Raw genomic sequence first — 6,072 nt, forward strand, 5'->3', positions numbered from 1 at the left:
CGTTAAGCGTCTGCCTTCGGCTCAGGTCATGATCCCAGGGTCCTGGGATCGAGCCCCACATCGGGCTCCCTGCTCTGCGGGAAGCCTGCTTCTCCCTCTCCCACTCCCCCTGCTTGTGTTCCTGCTCTCGCTATGTCTCTCTCTGTCAAATAAATAAATAAAATCTTTAAAAAAAAAAAAAAAAGAACTAGAGAGAACGTACGTCAGGAGCCCCGCCATGCCAGCTCCCCTGGCCTTTCAGTAGCACGTGGCCTGGCATCTGGCCTAGTGCACATGCTCGATAAAGCTTTCCGGGGCTGATTTTGTCTCTAGCTCTGCTTGTCCTGGCCTAAGATTGTGGCTGGAGACAGCCCTACTGTCACCCCTAACACTGCCCTTTAGTACCTGCTGTTCAAACTAAGGTCTGGGGGCCAGCAGCAGCCGCCTCCCCTGGGAACTCCTCAGAAATGCTGACTCTCAGGCCCTACCCCAGACCTACTGAATCAGACTCTGCGCTTCACCAGGATTCCCAGGTGAGTCACATGGGAATGAACTGTTTGCGAAGCAGTGTGCTTTCTGGTGCATACAGCTGGGCCTCTCTTGCCCTGCCCTGGGGGGAAGCTGGGGTGAGTCACTTCCTAGTCCCGGCCAGAATTACTCTTAAAAAGGCAGAGCCCTGGCCTCCGGGATGGATTGGACCAGAGTCCGAGTCACTTCCCGGAGGCTTGCAGAGTGGCCGGGGTGGGCCGTGTGAGGAGGCATTAGTAAGACGGGCATCGACAGGGGGAAGGAGCGGCGGTCGGGAAGCTGCCGGAGACACTGCAGTGATCCCAGCAATTGGGGGCCGGGAGCGTGGGGACAAGGGGCTGAGTTATGGAGTTCTACCTGATGTGGAATCCAGCAGACCTAGCAAGCAGGTAGACGTGACAGGTGACATGGGAGAAGGAAGGATGGAGGACAGCTCTGAGATCCTGGATTGAGATCATTGATAGAGACATGGTTGGCCAGAAGGACGAGGATAAGGGGCAGACGATCAAGGGAAAGGATGCACGCTTTTCATTTTGGACGCAGTGATTTGGGTGAGCCAGTAGGACATTAGTAAAGGTTTTCTGTAAGAAGAGTGGGCTTGTTGTGGTAATTCAGTCACTTCTCTTTGCAGCACTCCTCATTCTGGAGGTAAATACTGCCTCCTCTTGACTAAATGGCCCAGAGCATTCGCTGGGTTTGAGTGCTCAGGGGCTCTGGAGCTAAAAGGGTGTGGGTTCAAATCCTGGCTCTCCCACTCTGGAGCTCTTTTCTTGGGCAAGTTAATAAACCTCTCTGAGCCTCAGTTTTTACCCTTGTAGGATTACCTATCTCGGACAGTTGCAGGGAGAATTAAATGAATTAATACATGTGAAGTGTCTCGAACCACGCCTGTTACATAGTGAACACTCAATAAATATTATCCATTCTATAACCGCCTGTTTACTTTGAAACTGTGAGGTCCTTGGGGGCAGGGACCTCAACGGAAATCGCCTTTGTGTTGTGTAACGCTTTGCACAAAGCAGGTATACAATATGCTCTGCAGAAACCATAACATATGCTGTTCATTAAAGGTGGCCCCGTGGGCCAGTGTGGTAGCTGTGCACGGCCGAATACAGATGTTGTATCCCTTTACAAATGTTCATGCCTTCCTCTCTCCCTTTTTTCTAATCCTAATTTAATGACTTGTAGGTAATGAGAATCTGCGCTCATTCATTTCTCAGCCCAAGCTCATCTATGGGCCACTCTGATAACCAAGCCTGGCTTTGGGGGTAAATCCCCTCTCCCCAAAGATCAGTACTGACCCCCTGAGTTGGGGGAGACCTGTCCTCTGACGATTCTTGCTTTCGCTTGACGAAGATTACCTGTGTGCCTGTCAATGATAATGACAATCACTTCCATTTCTGAGTTTGAGACTTTCCTCGCTCTAGAGCTCAGGCTCATCGGGGAGAAAGACAAGAAAGCAGAGTATTATAAAAACAGTGTGATTGGTGTATGTGACAATAGAGGTAGACACGGGGTGCTGGGGGGTCACGAGAGAGAGAGGCACCCCAGTCTGATAATTTGAGATCTGGCTCCTCTGTGAGGGGACCAAAACAAAATCGCACCCCTGCATGAATGTCTACCCTTCCCACAGCACTGTAAGCCTTTTCTCCTTCACTATCACGCTGGGCTTGGTGACAGCAGGGCCTGGGAGCCAAATGAGGGCAGAAACCAGGCCCCAAGCACAAATCCCTTGATGGAATTCAAGGCCAGGCATAAATCTAAGTCAGACAATGACTTCGGCCCGCTTTCCTAGGAGCAGAGCTTGCGATAAGGATTGAGTACAGCTGATTTATCAAGGGGGTGGTGCTCCTCAAGGAAAACTGATAAGGGAGAGAGGAAGGAAAATTAAAGAAGGAAAAGAGAGGAGAAAAGTCTGGCTTTTGCCAGATCCTTGGGGTCAGAGGATGAAGAAAACTTGCCCAGGCAAGGCACACCCTCAGTCAACTCAGTGGAGAAGGTGGGCAGCTGTGAGCTGTCAATAGCCCACAGAGCATCTGGGTGGGCAAACAGGCCCAGTAAAAGGAACCTGGGCATCAACATTCTAGGCACAGGCAGGTTGGGGTCAAAGTACCAGCATTGGGTCCACTTTCCCCCACGATCACTGTAGTCTATCTGTGACTGCCTTTGTGAACTGGAGTGGGCTGACTGGCTCCTTTAAGAACCTCAGTCTGGGCTTGGTGTGGAGCTTGCTGGTGACCAACCTCTTCAAGTCTTTTCCACAAGTGCTGCTACCAAGCACATCTCCCTCATTCTACTGGTGCATCTGGAATTTGCCTACGAAACATGACTTCGGGTGGTAGGGACAAGATGGTTTGCCACACAATTTGGTATGAACACTGGGTGTCTGGGGCATGGTTTATACATTGCTGCTCACAAATTATCAGCCACGAACTTGAGTGTGCAAGAGGAGAAGGCTAATTGTTTTCAACCACCAAGGCAACCTGGCCTCTTCTGGCAATTGTGAGTCATCCCGTATTACTTCGATAAATTCCTTTTCTGCTTAACTCATCCAGAATCCGTTTCTGTTGTTTGCATCTAGGAGTCCTGATGGATATAGACAGTAAATCTGCTCCCAATTTTCACATTTTAAGTAGCGGGGTGGCAAAAAGCATTATAAATTTGTGCATGGGCCAGATTCGTTCCTTGAAACTAATTCCTAGAAGCAGAATTGCTGGATCAGAAGGTCTGCAAAAGTGTAAGGCTTCGGGTTTCTATTGCTAAATTGTCCAGGAGCCTCTGGTGTTCCTGAGAGGAGAGAAAACTGCACCAGGAGTGATGGGCACTGAGCTCAGAGCTGCACGTACAGCAACCCTACCAGTCACTTCACCTCTCAAGGTGGGTGGCATTATAACCATCTCACAGACGAGGAATCCAAGGGCAGATTGTGTCACTTATCCCAAGTCACAGCATGGTAAGTAGCAAAGCTACTTGAGATTTGAACCCAGACATGCAGGATATTCTATTTGCTCCTCTAGACCCAATCACCACTCTCTTCCACAGGGAGGCCCAACTTATGGCCCACATCCTGGCCCCCCTGCCTTTAGCTCCTGTTGGCTTCATGCAACGGGAGGCACAAGTAGGAGTTGAGAGAATGGGGAAGGGGGAGGTCACAGTATCGATTCGCAGCTTCCGCCATGCAGGCTACCTTGGTTGACTGAGCCCCCCAACCAAGAGAGCAACCCAACCTCTCTTTGGGTTTGGGAAACTTCTCCCTCTACTGGCCTCCTTCTGGTCTAAGGACCAGAAGAGCTCTCTACTGTTGCACATGGGTTTCTGCCCCATCCCTTGTCAGCTTCCCTTGACTCCACCAGCCTCTGTGTAAATAGTCCCTGCATCAGGGCCTCCACCATTCTCTTTTGGGATTCGGACATTAGACTAGGTCCAAGCTGGAGTTTTCCCATCAGGTCATGTCATACACACGTACCTTTAAGACATCAGCCCAATGACGCTGATTCTTGCACACATGCATGCATCCCATGATGGGTGCTTACAGATTCCACCAATCAGCTCTGTGGAGGTCAGACTGTACTCAAAAGAGCACTGGAATGAGAGTCAAGACTCCTGGCTTGCTGTGTAGCCTTGGGCAAGTCCTTCAAGCTCTTCAGCTCTTCGGATTTCTGTCTCCTCATCTGAAAAATGAAAAGCTGGACTAGGAAGTTTCTAGGGTCAGAATACCCAGGAGGAAGAGGACAGACAATTGGATGCAGCAGATATTAAATTCACATGTGCACTTTACACATATGTGCATGCTCATATGTGCAGTTCTGTGAGGAGAAAAGGGAGCCCCTTTGCAAGCCAGAGAGCTGGGACCTTTTATTCACATGTATTTAGAACCTTTGTTGTTTGTACTTGGCCAGCTTTGGATGGCAAAACAGTCTATTCTCTGTGGAAATTTTGACTTATTTTTCCAGCTGGTTTGCCAGTTGCCAAGAAATGTCATCTGAATATCATTATTTAATCGAAGATTAGTCCATGCCTGTGACATAGGCTGCAACTATTATCTTCTTTGGTTCTTTACATAAGCACACATTCTCTTCACAGACTTGACCTTGCATTAGTGGAGGTAAATGCTGCCTCCTCTATGACCAAATGGCCCAGAGCATAGCAAAGTCATCCACTGGGACTGTGGCTGTCTGTAGGTGTGGAGTATGTGTGTGAGTAGGAGGATACTTAGTGAGTGTGAGGAAAGTACCTTTGAAGTCATTCCTTGCAGGGATCCAGAGAGGGAACTTTTCTTGATCATTGGTCATATCAACATGGCCTCCCACCCTACCAGCTGATTTCCAGTGTTTGTTTTCAGATTAGACCATGTGTGAAACAAAATCCAGCCAAGCCTGCTGGGAGGTATGGGGATGGACCAGACAAAATTTGCAACCCAATCATATTGCAGATCTCTTGGGTAAAGCAAAAGAGAGGAGGGCAGGGAGGGCATGAGTTCAAGCTGTAAATGTTGGCTTGGGTGTTGGAAAACTGTAGACTGCATGACCTTAGAAGGCCCCCACTTAGCCCTGGAATGTCTCCAACCTTCTTAAGCTCCATGTGACATCCAAGCTAGCTTCTCATTTACTGCTTTCAGGGCTCCCTAGGACAATTTTCTCACTGGCCTTGGTTCAGCCAGCTGAGGTGATAACACTTTATTTTGGTTTTCTTATCAGGTTGCTTCCAATGAAGCGGGGCCTTGACCTATCCTCAGAGTAGAGCTCATTACAGGGTCAGGATTTGCTCTTTTTCATCAAGGCCCTTTAGATTCTTCTTTATTTTCCAGCCTCTTGGCCTCTGTCTGGTCCAAGGGCCAAGCTGTGGCCAAAGATCTAACATCATCACTCCCAAATCACTGGCTAAGTGATCATCTGCCAGGAAAGAGGAGTCTGGGGACAAGCCCCTGCGCCTAAAGGGCAACCTGACTCCTTCCATACACTGTGGTGGGGACAAGAAAGGTCATTGGCTTCATTTTTAAGAGTTGGGGGCACAGAAAAACTGAACCTAACAACCAGAAATTCTCACATAGATCTTACTTATACCTCTCCACTTTCATTCTCTAAGCTTTTTCTCTTTCCAAAGCCAGTCCATGGACATGTCAGCTCAAGGACAAAAAGAACCATAACCAACAGGATGATCATGTCCATGCCTCCAGCACCTTCCCAGTGCCTGGCATGTCATAGACACACGAATGTACTTTTTAAAATAATGAATGAGCGCGTGAATGGGTGCGTGGTGTGGGTGGATGGATGAAGATGGCTCCCAGAATAAATCCTCAAGAAAGGCTTCTTGTAGTGGGAGGGGAAGAATGAAGTGGGGGAAATCGGAGGGGTAGACGAACCATGAGAGACGATGGACTCTGAAAAACAAACTGAGGGTTCTAGAGGGGAGAGGGGTGGGAGGATGGGTTAGCCTGGTGGTGGGTATTGAGGAGGGCACATTCTGCATGGAGCACTGGGTGTTATGCACAAACAATGAATCATGGAACACTTCATCTAAAACTAATGATGTAATGTATGGGGATTAACATAAGAATAAAAAAAA

At 48.7% G+C, this 6,072-nt stretch overlaps 1 long non-coding RNA gene across 2 annotated transcripts in view; it reads left to right on the forward strand.

Annotated features, from left to right (window-relative positions):
- The first annotated feature begins 259 nt into the window (after positions 1–259).
- Positions 260–6,072, forward strand: part of LOC115944180 (uncharacterized) — a 30,780-nt gene continuing 24,967 nt past the window's right edge. For both annotated transcript variants that reach the window (XR_004078754.2, XR_004078755.2), the window contains exon 1: positions 260–512. This is a non-coding gene — a long non-coding RNA (uncharacterized LOC115944180). The remainder of the gene's footprint in view (positions 513–6,072) is intronic.

This window comes from Leptonychotes weddellii, chromosome 14, assembly GCF_054177405.1.
Source record: "Leptonychotes weddellii isolate Sample4059 chromosome 14, ASM5417740v2, whole genome shotgun sequence".
Classification (NCBI taxonomy): Eukaryota; Metazoa; Chordata; class Mammalia; order Carnivora; family Phocidae; genus Leptonychotes; species Leptonychotes weddellii.